Source organism: Callithrix jacchus, chromosome 1, assembly GCF_049354715.1.
Source record: "Callithrix jacchus isolate 240 chromosome 1, calJac240_pri, whole genome shotgun sequence".
Lineage (NCBI taxonomy): Eukaryota > Metazoa > Chordata > Mammalia > Primates > Cebidae > Callithrix > Callithrix jacchus.
Window position 1 is genome coordinate 112,520,502 of NC_133502.1, and position 15,946 is coordinate 112,536,447.

A 15,946-nucleotide genomic window follows, 5' to 3' on the forward strand; every position below is an offset into this window, starting at 1 on the left:
GACTAACAGCTATTCTGCTTAAAGAGGCTAAAAACAGGATCCTAATCCCTTCTGTCTAGTAGGTTTCTGCTGAGAAGCTTTCTGTTAGTCTGAAAGGTTATCCTTTATAGGTTACCTGATGCTTTTGTATCACTGTTCTTAGAATTCTTCATTCATGTTGACTTTAGACAGCCAGATGACTTGTATGCATTGGTGATGTCCTTTTTGGAATGAATCTCCAAGGAATTCTTTGAGCTTCTTGTACTTGGATGTCTAAATCATTAGCAAAGCCAGGGAAGTTTTCCTCAATGATTCCCTCAAGTTTTCCAAACCTTTGGCTTTTTCTTTTCCCTCAGGAACACCAAGGATTCTTAGGTTTGGCCATTTCACATAATCTCATACTTCTTGGAGGATTTGTTTATTTCTTTTACTCTTTTTTTGTCTTTATTTTTGTCTGATTGGGTTAATTCAAAAGTCTTGTCTTTGAGCTCTAAAATTCTTCTACTTGGTCTAGTCTATTGTTAAAACTTTTCTCTGCATTTTCTAATTCCTAAATATGTCTTTCATTTCCAGAAGTTCTGGATGTTTTTACTTTAAAATATATATCTCTTTAGAACATTTTTCATTCATATCCTGAATTGTTTTTTAAATTTCCTTATGTTGGTTTTCACATTTCTCTTGTATCTTTTTGAGTAACTTAATAATCATGCTTTTGAATTCTTTATCTGGTATTTCAGATTTCATTTTTTTTTTTGAGATGAAGTCTCACTCTGTTACCTAAGCTGGAGTAGCAGTAGCACAATTTTAACTCACTGCAACCTCTGCCTCCCAGGTTCAAGCAGTTCTCCTGCCCCAGCCTCCCAAGTAGCTGGCATTACAGGTGTCCATCACCATGCCCGCCTAATTTTTGTATTTTTAGTACAGACAGGGTTTCAGGTTTCACCATGTTGTTCAGGCTGGTCTTGAAATCCTGATCTCAGGTAATCTGCCTACCTTGGCTTCCCAAAGTTCTGGGATTACAAGCATGAGCCATTGTGTCCAGCTCAGATTTCACCTTGGTTTGGATCCACTACTGGATAGCTAGTGTGATGTTTTTGGGGGTATTACAGAACCCTGTTTTGTCATATTGCCAGAATTATTTTTCTGGTTCCTTTTTGTTTGAGTAGACTATTTATTCTATTTATTTTTGAATTTATTTTTGATTCAACTGTATTTACTTTTTAATTTCCTTTTTTCTCCCTGGAGGACATGACTTTAATGATTAGAGGGGTTTTTTGTTTGTTTGTTTGTTTGTTTTTGTTTTTCATATATACAACCTAATTCAGCTCTGAGTGTTTTCAGGGGTAAACATTCTCTATGAGTTTCTTAGTTATAGTCTTTTTATGATTAATTTCTCAGATGCTGGGTGCAGTAGCAATATGCATAGTATGTGAGCAGATTCACTGTCTCCTATGGGAATGGCAGAGGTCTCTTGAAGCTTATCTCACTTCCCAGTGGTGTGCAATTTTTATTTATTTATTTTTGTCCCCAGTATTTTATTTACTGGGTTAAATAGTTCAGGCTTCAGGGCCAGTAGAGGAGGTGTCCATGGTTAACCACTGGCTGTGACTAAAGCAGTTGGGTAAATGCAATACTCAATGGTGGGCAGAAGTCCCAGCCTTGACAGAAGTGACTGAGGGAGCTCTCAGTGAAACGCACTGAGGTCTTATTGGGGGAAAGGTGGGAGCCACCTCAGCTTCCCTGACAGTTCAGCAGGAAAGCTATCCACCTTCCAGTAACACTCCTAACCCAGTGTTCCAGCTATTCAGATCAAACAGGCACCTCTTTTCATTTGCAGGAAAGTCAATATTCTATGTAGAGAGGGATGGTGACTCTACTCCTTGTGCAAGTCTGAACCTGGAGGGTACTCTTTTTGTGGGAATGCAGTCACCCTAAAGTCTTCCCAAAAGGCTGTCTACTGTTTGCACCCATGCTGAGCTCCTTTGGGAGAAGCCCATCTGTGTCTGCAGTGGTGGGTGAGGGGAAGAAGAAATCCCCTTTTCCAAGACCCTGCGTGAGCACCAGGGCTGCCTGTTGGGGTAGAGTTATAGACTGTCACCTACTGGGCTCAGCACCACATCTGCACTTCTGCTGAAATAAACTTCCCACAAGAAGAAAATCCTGGGATGCAAGGCTTGGCACCTGGATTCTTTTGTCCCATGGGGGTACTCTCTTGATGTGGTGTACCCTCCTTTCCACAGGAGTAGAGTCCCTGAAAACCAGACTACTGTGAATGCTGCTACTATTCTGTGTCTAGCTGCCCAGCTGGGCTGCCATCCTCCTGGCCAGTGCTGGGGAATGTCTACAAGGGATCCAGTGATGTGACCAGTCCTCAAGTCTCCCAGCAGTGGGTACCAGCACCAGGTCAGATAAAGGTGGCTGGGGAGTAATGTAGACTCTGTGAGATTCCTTGGTTATAAATAGCCTTGGTATGTTGGCTTTCTCAAATGCCAGCTGTAGTAGTAATGAACTAGTCACATGGACAGACACAGAACCTCCTGGTTAGTCAAGGTGATGTAAGCAATTGTGATAGCTGAGTTGAGTCGTGCACAAGTTTTTGCCTTCTTGCTGTGGTGGCTGTGCCAGCTGGCCTCCAGCTTTGATCCTTTCATCACATCACTTCCTAAAATATGTGTCCATGTACCAAGCCACCCCTCTTCCTTCATTCAAGTGTTTTGAGAAATACGACCTTCATTTGTGCTTGCCTTGTGTTACCCAGGGAAAGTACTCTGGTACCTCAGGCAATGAGCAGGGCCAAAGAGCTCCCAAAAGTTTCTGTCATTTATGTTAAGTGACCAGAATGGGTGGAGAGGCAAAGCCAGGTAGGGAATGGGTCAGGCAAGTCCATATTCTGGTTCTCCATGTGCAGACACAAGCAGTGGCCCCAGTGGAGGTTGGAGGGCAGTTCTCTGGCTGCTGGAGTAATGTTTTATGGGGGAGTACAGCTGCTTCAGCTGCACAGAAGAGTCTACTAGGGGAGTGGGGAGCAGCAGGTGGCAGTAAGCCCCACCCAGCTTCCATGCACTTGGCAAGCCAGGTCTCATGCTTGCAATGTTCCACTAGCAGCAGCTCAGGGGGTTCCAGGCAGCCTATGCTCAGAACTCAAAACTGCCCCAGACCATAAGCCTTCTCCATGGAGGCAGATATTGAGGCTTTCAGGCCATGCTCCTCCTGGTTTTCCCAAGAAGCAGGGGCACCCAGCTCCTACTTAATTTCCATTGGGAGCTTCTCTCATCCTATGACTACTGGCTGACTTTTGCGAAGTACCCTGTGAAGCGGGATCAAGAATGGCTTACTTCTGTCCCATCTGCAGACTGGGAGTGCACATAAATCATGTTCCAATGCTATTCCTTCTCATATACTCCCCACCATTCACTATATTAGCTCCAGCACTGTGTAGGGTTAAAAAGCTTCCTCATGGCCTGGATGACCAGGTTCCCTGGTGGAAATGTCTATCCCAGAGGCAGCTTCTGCCCCCTCACACTCTGGGGATTTTCTGGTTTACACCTGGCTCATGGTGTAGGCTGAGGCTTGCTGCTGCTTTCATAGGGTCTGTGGTTTCTTTCAGTTTTCCTGTTAAGTTCTTGTGTTACTTCTTGGAACAGAGTTCACAGTGTGAATCTCTCTATACACTAGTTTGTCTTTCCAACTGGGAGAGACATGCTAATGATGCCTCCAATCTGCCATCTTGGAAAAAACCCATGATACTTCAAGACATGTTGAAATGTTTATAGGAAAAAAAGAGAATATACAATATGTACACACTATATATATTTTGTATAAAAATATGGCTTTATGTTCATTGGTTTCATTTTGTTTTCCCATAAAATTTCTTAAAGCTTTTGTTTGTTTTAAAAGATGTTGATTTGCTTTATACAACAATTTAGTGCAGCGTCCTGAGGACCACCAAGTCCAGCTAATTATTTTTATTTTTTGTAGAATCAGGGTCTTGCCATGTTGCCTAGGCTGGTCTTAAACTCCTGGGTTCAAGAAACCCTCCTGCCTTGGACTCCCAAAGTGCTGGGATTTATAGTCAGGAACCACTACACCTGGCCGTGGTTGCCATTTCTTAGGAAGGCTATTGTCTATAAGTGAGAGGGTAAGAGTTTGAGGAAAGAGTCAAAGGTTTAGAAGAAGCCATGGGAGTGGTTGGTGGGGTGAGAGGTGAGGAAAATGAACAAAGAAGAACAGAGAAGAAACAAGTTTTCAACCTTTGTCCAGTTGAGATTAGAAACCAGGTATTTACAGTGGTGACAATCCACCAATTCATCTTTAAAGTGAAAAAGGCATATCATTGGTTTGATTCCATTTTATAAAAAAACGAAGCCTATAGTTTGTATAAAACTTGTGTAGGAAAATGTGTAATATATATGCATATACACCAGGCTATTAATCCCCTCCTAGGGAAGAGAGTGCTTTATTTCTAGAAGGGGAGTACCTTTGCGATTAGGAGAAAGGACTTTCACTTTTACTCTCTATACTTCTGTATGGTTTAAATTTTTATGACAGAAATGTATTTTTTTTCCCAGTACTTGTGTAAAGCATGGCGAATGTGAAATGATGGCCTAGTAAAGGTTCCTGAGCTTGGCGCATGTCTCCGTCTCCACAGAGATCATTAAGGACCTATTCTACAGTAACTTGAAGCTTCAGAGAGCAAAAGTCCACCTGGCTCCTTCCAGCACAACTTGCAGCTGTTCCATAAGCCATGTGGCCTAAAACAGAGCCTGCACTGAAAGGTTAGTGACACCTGATCCCACTGATGCTAGGGTGGAAGATTTCAATTAGCCATAGTGCTTGCATCTGTTTATTAAAAGCTGTTCTGGCCGGGCACGCTGGCTCACACCTGTATTCCCAGCACTTTGGGAGGTCAAGGCAGGTGGATCACTTGACAGGAGTTCAGGACCAGCCTGGCCAACATGGTGAAACCCTGTCTCTTCTAAAAATACAAAAATTAGCCAGGCATGGTGACAGCTACCTGTAATCCAAGCTACTCAGGAGGCTGAGGCAGGAGGATCACTTAAACCCACGAGGCAGAGGTTTCAGGGAGCCAAGATCGCACCACTGAACTGCAGGCTGGGTGAGAAAGTGGGACTCCACCTAAAAAAAAAAGAAAAAAAAAGCTGTTCTGATCCAGGGAGGATCTGGAAGTCTCATAAAACTACATTTTTCCAGATGTTGAAAACTATCCCTATGGGGAATATCCTTCCAGCTGATGGGAGAGGTCTTTAGGTTCTATATTGACATCTATGATGAGTGGCAATAGTAGAAATTTTACGGCTGGCCTAGAATGTAAGTTACTTTCCTCCTTATATTTCTGTCAAGATAGATGTAGAGTAATTGATTTCTTGTGATACCACTAGTTGAGATATTTTTGGCCAAGGTAGTCTCCCTATGAATATTAATTACACGGAACAAGACAGATGGGGAGATGCCAGTGACAAATGGAAAAATATTGAGTAAGCAATGCTTTTCTTGATAAAGAAAATAGAAATTGAACAGTGAAGGCTGAGAATCAAAATAAAACTATACATACTGATTATACAACATTGATGATGGAAAGAGCTCAAGTAGACAGGGTTAGATTCAAATTTTAACCTTATCACTATAGATGTACAAAACTTTGGACAAGTTACTAAACTTCTTTGAGCTAGTTTGTTCATTTTATTGTTATTTTTTGAGATGGAGTTTCACTCTTGTTGCCCAGGCTGGAGTGCAGTGCCATGATCTCAGCTCACTTCAACTTCCACCTGTTGGGTTCAAGTGATTCTCCTGCCTCAGCCTCCTGAGTAGCTGGGATTACAGGCACCCACCACCATGCCTGGCTAACTTTTATATTTTCAGAAGAGACAGTGTTTCACCATGTTGGCCATCTGGTCTTGAACTTCTAATCTCAAATGATCTACCCACCTTGCCCTCCCAAAGTGCTGGGATTATAGGCATGAGCCACCACGCCCAGCCCACTTTGCTCATTTTAAATGAGGAATAATAAGACCTACTTCACTGGACCTTTGTAACATCTAAAGGAAATAAAATACAAATGTAGAAAGACTTTTTTAATATTAATTCATATGGGTTTTTTTCTTTTTCTTTTTTTCTCTTTGCCATTTCCAATAAGATCCATTATGTACCTTTCCCTTGAAGATTATCTAGTAGGAGAAAAGCAGTTGTTCAAAGACAAAGATTTATCTTGTATTTTATGAAAGCTTCCATTCATTAAGGAGATTGTATTAGGCAGGGAGGATGGCAGGGAGGAGAAGGTGGGAGCCCTTGCGTGGAAAAATATAGAAACAGAAAGTGAGTATTTCTGCCAAGTTTGTGGAAGAGATGAAAGATGTTCTCTGATAATTGGGAGATGTTCTGGTGTCTAGATTTCCACAGGTGTGGGGTATATAGGTGAGACTGTATGGTAATACCTAGGCTCCCCCACTGGAAAATATTACTGTGCCCAAAAAGAGGTGGTATATTAACTATATACTTCCAGGGAACTAGTGGGCTTGGGTAATGAACATCTCAGTGGTGGCTTATGCGGATCAAAGCCTGGAAAGGGTTCTCTATTTTTCTCTTGCTAAGACCCATGGGAACTTTTGAATTACTCAATAGGATATTCCCTTGAAGTCACATTTTGAGGTAAGGGCTTGGATGCAGGTAATTTACTTAGGAATTAACCTGATGGAACAAGAGTATAAGACAGAAAATAAGGGGAAAGTTAACACAAAGTTCCATTAGTTAGTTGGTTACTGCTATGGGCTCAAAATTGTTCACTTGAAGTGTCAATGAACAAGCAAGAGAAGCATTCATTCATCTGCTTCTGCCCCCTACTGGTTGGGGCAACAACCTCTCTGGTTTGTGTGTGTGGTGAGTAGACACCTATGGGCACTCATAGCAAGGTCTCAGAGAAGCCCTGAAGCAGGAAGTGAGAAAAACAAAGGTCAAGCTTGAAGTGAGATATTGTCAGTGCAAAGAGGTGGAAGCCTTCAGGGATCTTTTCGCCACAGCTGGAATCTGAGCTGAGGCTTAGAGGATGTGAAGCGGGACTAATACACGTTCCCTGTGGTGTCTGATACAGGGAAAGGGGCTCAGTAATGACTAAGCAATACGGGGCATAGAGACTTAAACATTTTTTTCCCTCCTGATTAAAAAAGTAATACAGCCTGGGTGTGGTGGCTCACACCTGTAATCCCAGCACTTGGGGAGGCTGAGGTAGGAGGATAACTTGAAGCCAGGAGTTTGAGACTAGCCTGAACAACATAAAGACTCTGTCTCTACAAAAAAGTTTCTTTAAAAATAGCTGGGCATGGTGGCACATGCCTGTAATTCTAGCTACATGGGAGGCTGATGAAGAAGGATCACTTAAGCCCAGGAATTTGAGTGTAGCACCACTACACTCCATCCTGGGCAACAGAATGAGAACTTCAACTCTAAAAGATCTAATATGTATATTTTTGGAGTGTAAATGAATTTAATTTGATTAAATGGAAACATAATCTTTCTGATTTATCCTTGTTTTTGGTCTAAGGTTTATTCCTGTTATAGTAACACAATGCCTGATATAACAGGCATGTCTTACTCTGTTTTTCGTTGCTGTAACAGAATCCCTGAGACTGGATACTCTATAAAGAAAAGAGGTTTGGAGTCAGAATGGCTACTATTAAAAAGTCAAAAAATAACAGATGCTGGCAAGGTTGCAGAGAAAAGGGAATGCTTATACATTGTTGGTGGAAGGGTATATAAGTTCAACCATTGTGGAAAGCAGTGTGGTGATTCCTCAAAGAGCTAAAAACAGAACTACTGTTCAACCCAGCAATCCCATTACTGGGCATATACCCAAAGGAATATAAATCATTCTGTCATAAAGACACATGCACATATATGTTCACTGCACCACTATTCACAATGGTGAAGACACAGAATCAACCTAAATGCCCATCCATAGTAGACTGGATAAAAAAAAATGTGGTATATATACCATGGAATACTAGGCAGTCATAAAAAAGAATGAGATCATGTCCTTTGAAGGAACATAGCTGGAGCTTGAGGCCATCATCCTTAGCAAACTAAGGCAGGAACAGAAAACCAAACAACACATATTCTCACTTTTAAGTGGGAGCTAAATATTGAGGACACATGCACACACAGAGGGAAACAACACACGCTGGGGCCTATTGGAGGGTGGGGTGTGGGAGAAGAGAGAGGATCAGAAAAAATAAAAGTAAGCACTCAAATACACATGTGTGGTATAAATAAATATGTAATTAATCAAAATAAGTTGCCTTGTAAAGTATAATGAGTGCTTGCTAGATACTAAGTATTATGGGAGGTAGTTTGTGGAATCCCAAAACAAAATAACACTGGAAATGCTTGGAGTCTGAAAACATACTCAGACTTAAATGCCTCTGCTATGTGACCTCTCCAAGCTCTCAGTGAATTTAAATAGGTTTGGTGCTATCAGTCTTGCTCTTACATCATGAAAGCAGCTTACCTAGAAGCTTTGTACGCTTGTACCTGAAATAAGGTCAGCTGAGGAGGGTAGGGTTTTACTAGTACTGTTATTAAATTTTAGGAAAAAAAATGTAAGCTCCCAATTCAGCCTTTCTTATTAAAAATAAATCCAATCCCTGCCCACACCCACCCCCCACCCCCGCCAAAAAAGAAAAATACTGGGCAAAAAACAAAACCAAAATACTGGGCCCCTCCCTTCAGGAGTTGACAGGTTAATGGGGAAGACAGACATGTATAAATAAAAGTAATAAAGACAATTATCAAAAGTATGGTACAGATACAAGTCAAGTACTGGAAGAGCCCAAGGAATCAAGTCTGAATTGTGAGCTGGGGCAGCAAGGGGAGACTACACGAGAATAGCAACATTTGAGTGATGGTAGAATTTTTGCCTATGGGGATGGGGAAGAAATTTCAGGGAAAGGGAATAACTGGAGCAAAGGCCTCGGGGCAGAAATATATTCTTAATGTTTTACTTAAGGGATAATATTCTCTACTGTAACTGACTTGTGGAATGTTGTGTGGACAGTAAGTGAGAAAAGGTTAACTGGGGACTAATAGTATAGAAACATGAAAATCATAGTCTTTCATATTATGATCTTCCATTGTAGCCACATATGAAAAATAAATACTTGCTCAGGCCATGCATGAATTATGCATGTGTATATGAAAAGGTCCCTAGGTGGTGCTGGTGGGAGCTAAGATGATGACTTGAAAGATGATGTGGAAGGCAGTGTGAGAAGTGAGATGGCTGGAGGCAGGAACTGGAGGCAAGGGATCTAGGTAGAAGATTTGGAAAACCAGGGGAGACTTTGTGGAGAAAGAAGACGAATCCAGTTCAAGTTAGTGAAGAGATTGGTAGCACTCTGATCTGCTAAATATTGAGGGTGACTCAAGATCCACAGGCTAGAAGCTAGCTACAGTATTCCTTCCTCTTGCATTTCTGGCTCATGAATTTCTCCTTCCTTTATTGGCAACATGTAATACAGATTCTAACTGGTCTTGGTATGTAGTATAACATAGTAATTAAAAAGCATCATATAGGGTCAAAGGACTTACCTTGCTCCATAACCTTGGGCAAGTCCTTACACTTTCTAAGCCTCGATTTTCTCATCTGAAAAAAGGAAAAAATAAATCTATTGAGAGGATTGAACACGAAAATACTTGATTGAGTATCTAGCTGTGATAGTCAAGGTTGTATATTCTAAGCTACAGTAATGATTAATCCCCAAATGCCTGTGATTTTAGATGAGATTTATTTTTCAATCATATTACTTATCCACTGTGGATCAGCAGGGGACTCTGCCCATTGTAGTCACTCAGGGACCTGGGCTGACAGAGTAGCTACCATCTTGAATATTGTTAGTACCTATATCAAAGGGAAAGAGAACTCTGGAGGGTCTGGCACTACTAATTCTGGCACTACTAATCCGCTTGGTGCAGAACAGATACATGTCTGTAATCCCAGTATTCTGGAAGGCCTAGGCAGGAGGATTGCTTGAGCCCAGAGGTTTAAGACCAGCCTTGGAAACATAGTGAGACCCTGTCTCTACGCAGTTTAAAAAAGGAGGAGGGCAAGGAGAAGGAGAAGGAGGAGAAAAGAGATACATACCACCCCTGCTAACAACTGACTGGCTATTGGCCAGGGCCAATCATACAGTCCCACCTATAACAGGAGGATTAAGGAGAGTAATCCTACCATACAGTCAGTAGATGGGAGAGCCTGAAATATTTGGCAAGCCTTTATTACTACTCTTCACTTATAATCTAAGATCTGCAATGTTAACTGTCTTCTTTCCTGTACCCCTGCCTCTTCCTTGAGTCCCCATTCCAGGGGGCTGCATCCAACAGCTCCCCTCACCTGACAACAGAGTCCTCACAGTGCCCTCTTGTGGTACGTAGAGCTACTTCATTAGCTCTCTGAAGGAACATCTGGAGCGGAATTTACCCAGCACGGTTGAATAACATTAATTGTCCAGTTTGCCTCACTTTGTAAGCCTCATAAAAGCATTCAGTATAAGCCCTTATGCCCTGATACTACCCTTTCAGGAGAACTCTGTGGACTCTATCCTTTCTTCTTGGCAAGAATATCTAAACTTCAATAATTTAAAGGACCTAGATAGAAAACCCAACATGTTTTCACTATGTAGATGGTTTCTATTATATAAACTCCCCTTTTGTCTCCAACAACCTTTCCTTTCTTATAAAGCATATACATATGCATAGAGATAGAGCCAAAACCATTATGTGATTCCTGAAAGTCTATCTGCAAACTCCACTCGAATAATGATCCTTAATTAACAGAATAATAGAGAGGAATTGCTTCTGAGGGAACCAAAATGTCATGTTCCCAGTCTCCTATTACAGTTTCCTAACTAGAGTCCATGGACACCTGACCACAGCAGTACTTTCATATAATTGATTTCCTTTGTAATTCTATGTATTGCATTTTATACTTTTAAAAGCCTTAATCTGAGAAGAGGCCAAAAACTTCACCAGTCAGCTAGTCACTCAGCATCTTAATGTTGTAAGCTGGAAGTCGTATTTGACAGTGTGAGAAACATTTTCAATCTTGCCACAGGGTGGAGCTATTGCTTTAAGGGTAAGGTAAGTCAGCAGGTTGAACAAGAATCTGTTACCTTGGAGAAGATCGAGAAACAAAGTGGTGATGTGGTCACAGAAAGTTTGCAATCGTCTTAGTCTTAGTGGCAGTTATGAATTCCTAGCAGATAAAATGCAAATCCATTAACTAAGATATTTTGGTCTATTACATAAGATGTGGTTAGTAACGGCTTTTCCTATTTTAAAGCAGTATATAATACAAAAATTATATACCCTTCAAGATTTTGAGGAGCTGTTAGCCAACCAATTACCTAAATATTCATTCTACACAAGATTAAAGATTTTCTTCAACACACAGGTGGCTCACCCGTGGTATCATTTCTCTCAACTACGTTGTCAGAGTTTTATTTTTGCCCTTGGCTCCATTTTAGGTTTTTATATGTAGACATCATACTTCACATGTACTGAATTTCAGCAAGGCGCAATCATGATGAGATGCACATGGCAAGTTCAAAAGTAGAAGACAACTCCTGAATAGGAACTGATAATCAGATGATGAAAATTCCACAAAGAACCCAAGAAACCAAGAAACAACATAAAACAGAGTTGGTTATATTGTCAAAAGCAACATATATAGACAGATAAAACAATTTACTTCAAAACAATTTGGAGAAGGTGCTGATGGAGAAATGGGTAGTGGTATAGTCAAAATAAAATGGTTATGTGATAATCTTTAAAGCAGGGAGATAAGTAATTGGGAGTTTCTTTTCTTTTTTTTTGAGACAGAGTTTCGCTCTTGTTACCCAGACTGGAGTGCAATGGCACGATCTTGGCTCACTGCAACCTCTGCCTCCTGGGTTCAAGCAATTCTCCTGCCTCAGCCTCCTGAGTAGCTGGGATTACAGGTGCGCACCACCATGCCCAGCTAATTTTTTGTATTTTTAGTAGAGATGGGGTTTCACCTTGTTGACCAGGATGGTTTCGATCTCTTGACCTCGTGATCCACCTGCCTCGGCCTCCCAAAGTGCTGGGATTATAGGCGTGAACCACCGCGCCCAGCCTGGGAGTTTCTTATACAATCTACTTTTTATACATTTTAAATTTTTCACTAAAAGAATTAGCATATCCATAAAATAAAACAATGTTAAAGAGCTGAATTTTTGGTGATCAGAGTCAGGTACGTGAGTACAAACCAAGCCACAGAATTACTGGAAGGGAAGGAAGAATGAACACTGATGCAGAAGAGGTTATAAGTCACAGGAAACAGATAAACTTCAGGAAGGTGTGATGCTGAGTTGTGCTACTCAATCTCCACTTAGACTAGATTTTTTCTGGGGGGGGGGTGTTTTGTAACATTTTTTTCTATCAGATCTAAAAATTAGTTTTTATGAAACTTTAAGTCTCATAAAACTGGACCTTTGGGGATGGGTGAGTTTGGAGTAAGGGAATTGGTGAGAGTCAGCAAAACCAGGTGTTAGGGGAGACAGGAGACTCTCTCTTTAGCATTTTTAGACAAAAGGGTTAGGAAGAAAGCTGGTCTTTCCTATTATCCTTGTAAAGTCTTCAAGGCTTTAAAAAGAGAAGACTTAATTAGTTTATTTTTACTAACTATGATCCACTTGAAGATATTTGTTTTGAGAAATCTATTTTACCTTCATTGACAAAAGAACTTTTCAGGTTGTTATAAATGCATGTCCATGGAATTTAGTATTTTTGAAAAGGTCAGATAAAAATGCTTTTTTTTTTTAATCTATTAATACCTCCATTTTTGCTAAGTTGATCTTCCTTAGGATTCAGAAAACCCCTTATTTTTTTTTTTTTTTACTTTTAGCAGGATAACTAAGGAAGACCTTTCTATTTTTAGTTTTACAAGGACAAGTAGGAATTGCAACTTACTCTCTGTCAGTACAGGAGTAGTATTTTATCCTCCTGGATAAAAGAAACAAAATTTATTAATGGTAATGCAATATAGTTTTATTTAAACAAAAAATACTTATAAGAAGTCATTTTAAAATGGTCAGTTGGTAAGCTGATTATTTTTTTTTTCTCCCATACCTTGTCTACCATTAAGATTCCATCATGAGGTTGGAGTCTGGAAGGAGAGGATGTGACTTAGAAGAAGTGGAAAGCCTCAGTGTTGCCCCTTCTGGTCCCAGGGGGTTGTGGGGGAGAAGGGAAACAGATTGGAGAGAGATGAGGGGTGAGGATCATGTGGCCTAGTCTCCCCTCTCTGAGCTTTGACCAGAATGAGAACATCCATGTTGAGGGGAATTGCCTTGATCCACATTTGGGCTCCAGAGGGAGTTTCTATATCAACTGGGAGCGGCCACAGCAAAGATCTCTGTGTCACAGCCTGATTGCACAGAGTATGGGCCTGAGTTGTTTTCCTGAGTTGCCCTTGGTTTCCAGGTGGCAAAGATGAAAAGTCCCAGCATATTGCTGGAGGGGCATCAGGAAGGTGGACCTGCCATGGGGTCTGCTATGGTAAAAATGGCACAGCTTAGGTGGGCATCATAGGTCAGGGCCAGATAGGGAAAAGGCAGTCTCCTAGAGGAGTCTTCAGCATCAGCTGAAAGCCCAGGCAAGGCTGAGCTGTCTGGAAGAATATAACCTGGTTCTCATGAAGCTGACAGATGAAACCACCATGACGTACTACACCGCACTTCGGCAGCACTGGTCAGGAGAAGGTGCAGGGGTGGGACCAGTCATCCCTGAGTACTCACCAGGGAGCACTGTGGATTGGCCACTCAATTGCAGAGACAAGCAGTGGTCCAGATGCCATCACAAGGATTTGAGGACTTCATGTCACTTCTGTCATTGAACACCCAGCTATTGCCCTTGTTCTACGAATCCAGATGACAAAAAAGAGAGGTTCTGGAGGAAGATGGTGAAAATTTGAGAGATTTTTTTAGTAGTTTAACTAAAAGAGATTTAGTGCTTATCCAAAGAGGCTATTTAAATTATTCCAGTAGATTAAGTTTATTGGAGTGGCCTAACAGTGGTTCCCCTTCCCCCAAGTACCTGACTAGTGGAAGTGCATGAAGGGAATCTGATTCATTATACACCAAAAAAGAAATTGCTGCACATGTTCTCTAAACATCTAAGTGTAATATAAGTATTTTTGAATCCTTATTTTTACAACTGTAAATAAATACAAATATTTTATGTATTGAAACTAAAGACCTTTAAAAAAGCAGAACCCAGCCGGGTGTGATTACTTACTTACACCTGTAATCCCAGCACTTTGGGAGGCTGAGGCAGGCAGATCACAAGATCAGGAGTTCAAGACCAGCCTGGCTAATATGGTGAAAAAAAAACAGTCTCTATTAAAAATACAAAAATTAGCCAGGCGTGGTGGTGGGTGTCTGTAGTCCCAGCTACTCAGGAGGCTGAAGCAGGAGAATCGCTTGAACCCAGGAGGCAGAGGTTGCAGTGAGTCAAGATCGTGCCACTGCACTCCAGCCTGGGTGACTGAGTGAGACTTTGCCTGAAAAAAAACCAGAAAACAAAAATCAGAACACTACATAATGAAAAGATGAATGAAAATTCCTTTAGTGGTCTCTTCATAGTTTAAGTTTATGATTGATACTGCCTCTACTTCAGAAAAGAAGTTGAGAGAGTTAACAACAAAATAAGAATAGCTAATGCTGAGTGGTTCTTCTTTCTGCTGGGCAGTGTTTTAGATATTCTAAAGTATATTGTTGAATCTACAAGGTAGCAGCATTATATTATACTTATTTGACAGATGAGAGAAATGAGGCCCAGAAGGGTGGAGCAACTGGCCCAAGTTTTCATAGCTAGGAACAGGGAAAGATGGGCTGCAAATCCACTTAGCTTTCAAAGCCTGTGTTTTTAACCACTTTCCTATCAAAATAAAAACTTAAATACCTTAGGGAAAGAGGCAACAGTTATATCCAAAGAAGGCTAGCATAGTCTTCACAACCAAACATTAAATTTAGCTTACTGAACATCCAGACCAATTAAAACTTATCTTTGTTTATCAGATGAGCAGGAACTGACCTCAAAAGAATATTATGAAAAGTAACATTGGACATTCTGCTTGATGAAGTTTACAAAAATTTTGCCAAAGAGCTCAAGAAAGAAAGCCTATCTGCTAACTAAGAAAACAAGGTAGCTTGGACATTTTGCAACATGTCAGATTATGCCAGATCCTTCACATGAATTATCTTCTCTAACGCTCACAATAAATGCTCTGAAGGTAGGACTTTACTGTCCTTATTTTACAGATAAGGAAACAAGCTTTTACAAATAAGCTTTGCTCAGGCAAATCTTCCTGTGGCTCTACAGTGAGTAAAGGGTAGAGCTGGGATTTTATCTTGCATTCTTGACCATCACATCATACTTCCTCCTGCAAATATGAACACTATGATGTTCATCAGACGGTCACTGCCAGGACCAAGGTGCTGCTAATGTATGCCGGAATAGTCCCCATGGTTTATCTGGGATTGACCATCCATCCTGACTCCTCTGTTCCTATGCTCTTACTTGTTACACATTTTAAATATTCTCTGTCAACTTCTGGTGAAAAGGTTAGGGAATCAGGATATATTTTCAACCAATGAGAGCAATCCCTTCTTTGAAAGCACTTTTGCACAAATGAAATAGAAATATATAAATAAATAAATCCCAAGAGTGTAAAACCATTATTTCAAATGATTTTAAATGGCCAAACTGACTGTTTTGGCAGCTGGGTGTTTTACGAAAAAAAAAAAAAAAAAAGAAATTGGTGGTGAATCAGCAATTTGGTTAAAGTCCTTTTTTTTGGGGGGGGAATCAATAAAATAGGAGGATCAAAAAAGAGCAACTTATAATAATCGGGTTTGCTGTAGGTCACATTTCGTTCCTGATG

The 15,946-nt window shown here is 40.8% G+C and overlaps 1 long non-coding RNA gene across 1 annotated transcript; it reads right to left on the bottom strand.

Moving 5' to 3' along the window:
• Window positions 1–622: 622 nt before the first annotated feature.
• LOC118154646 (uncharacterized) lies at window positions 623–14,616 on the bottom strand. The gene is made up of 5 exons (XR_004744801.3): window positions 14,299–14,616; window positions 13,800–13,950; window positions 11,154–11,236; window positions 9,574–9,628; window positions 623–5,115 (listed from the first exon to the last, which is right to left on the bottom strand). It is a non-coding gene; the product is annotated as an uncharacterized LOC118154646 (long non-coding RNA).
• Between the last annotated feature and the right edge of the window lie 1,330 nt (window positions 14,617–15,946).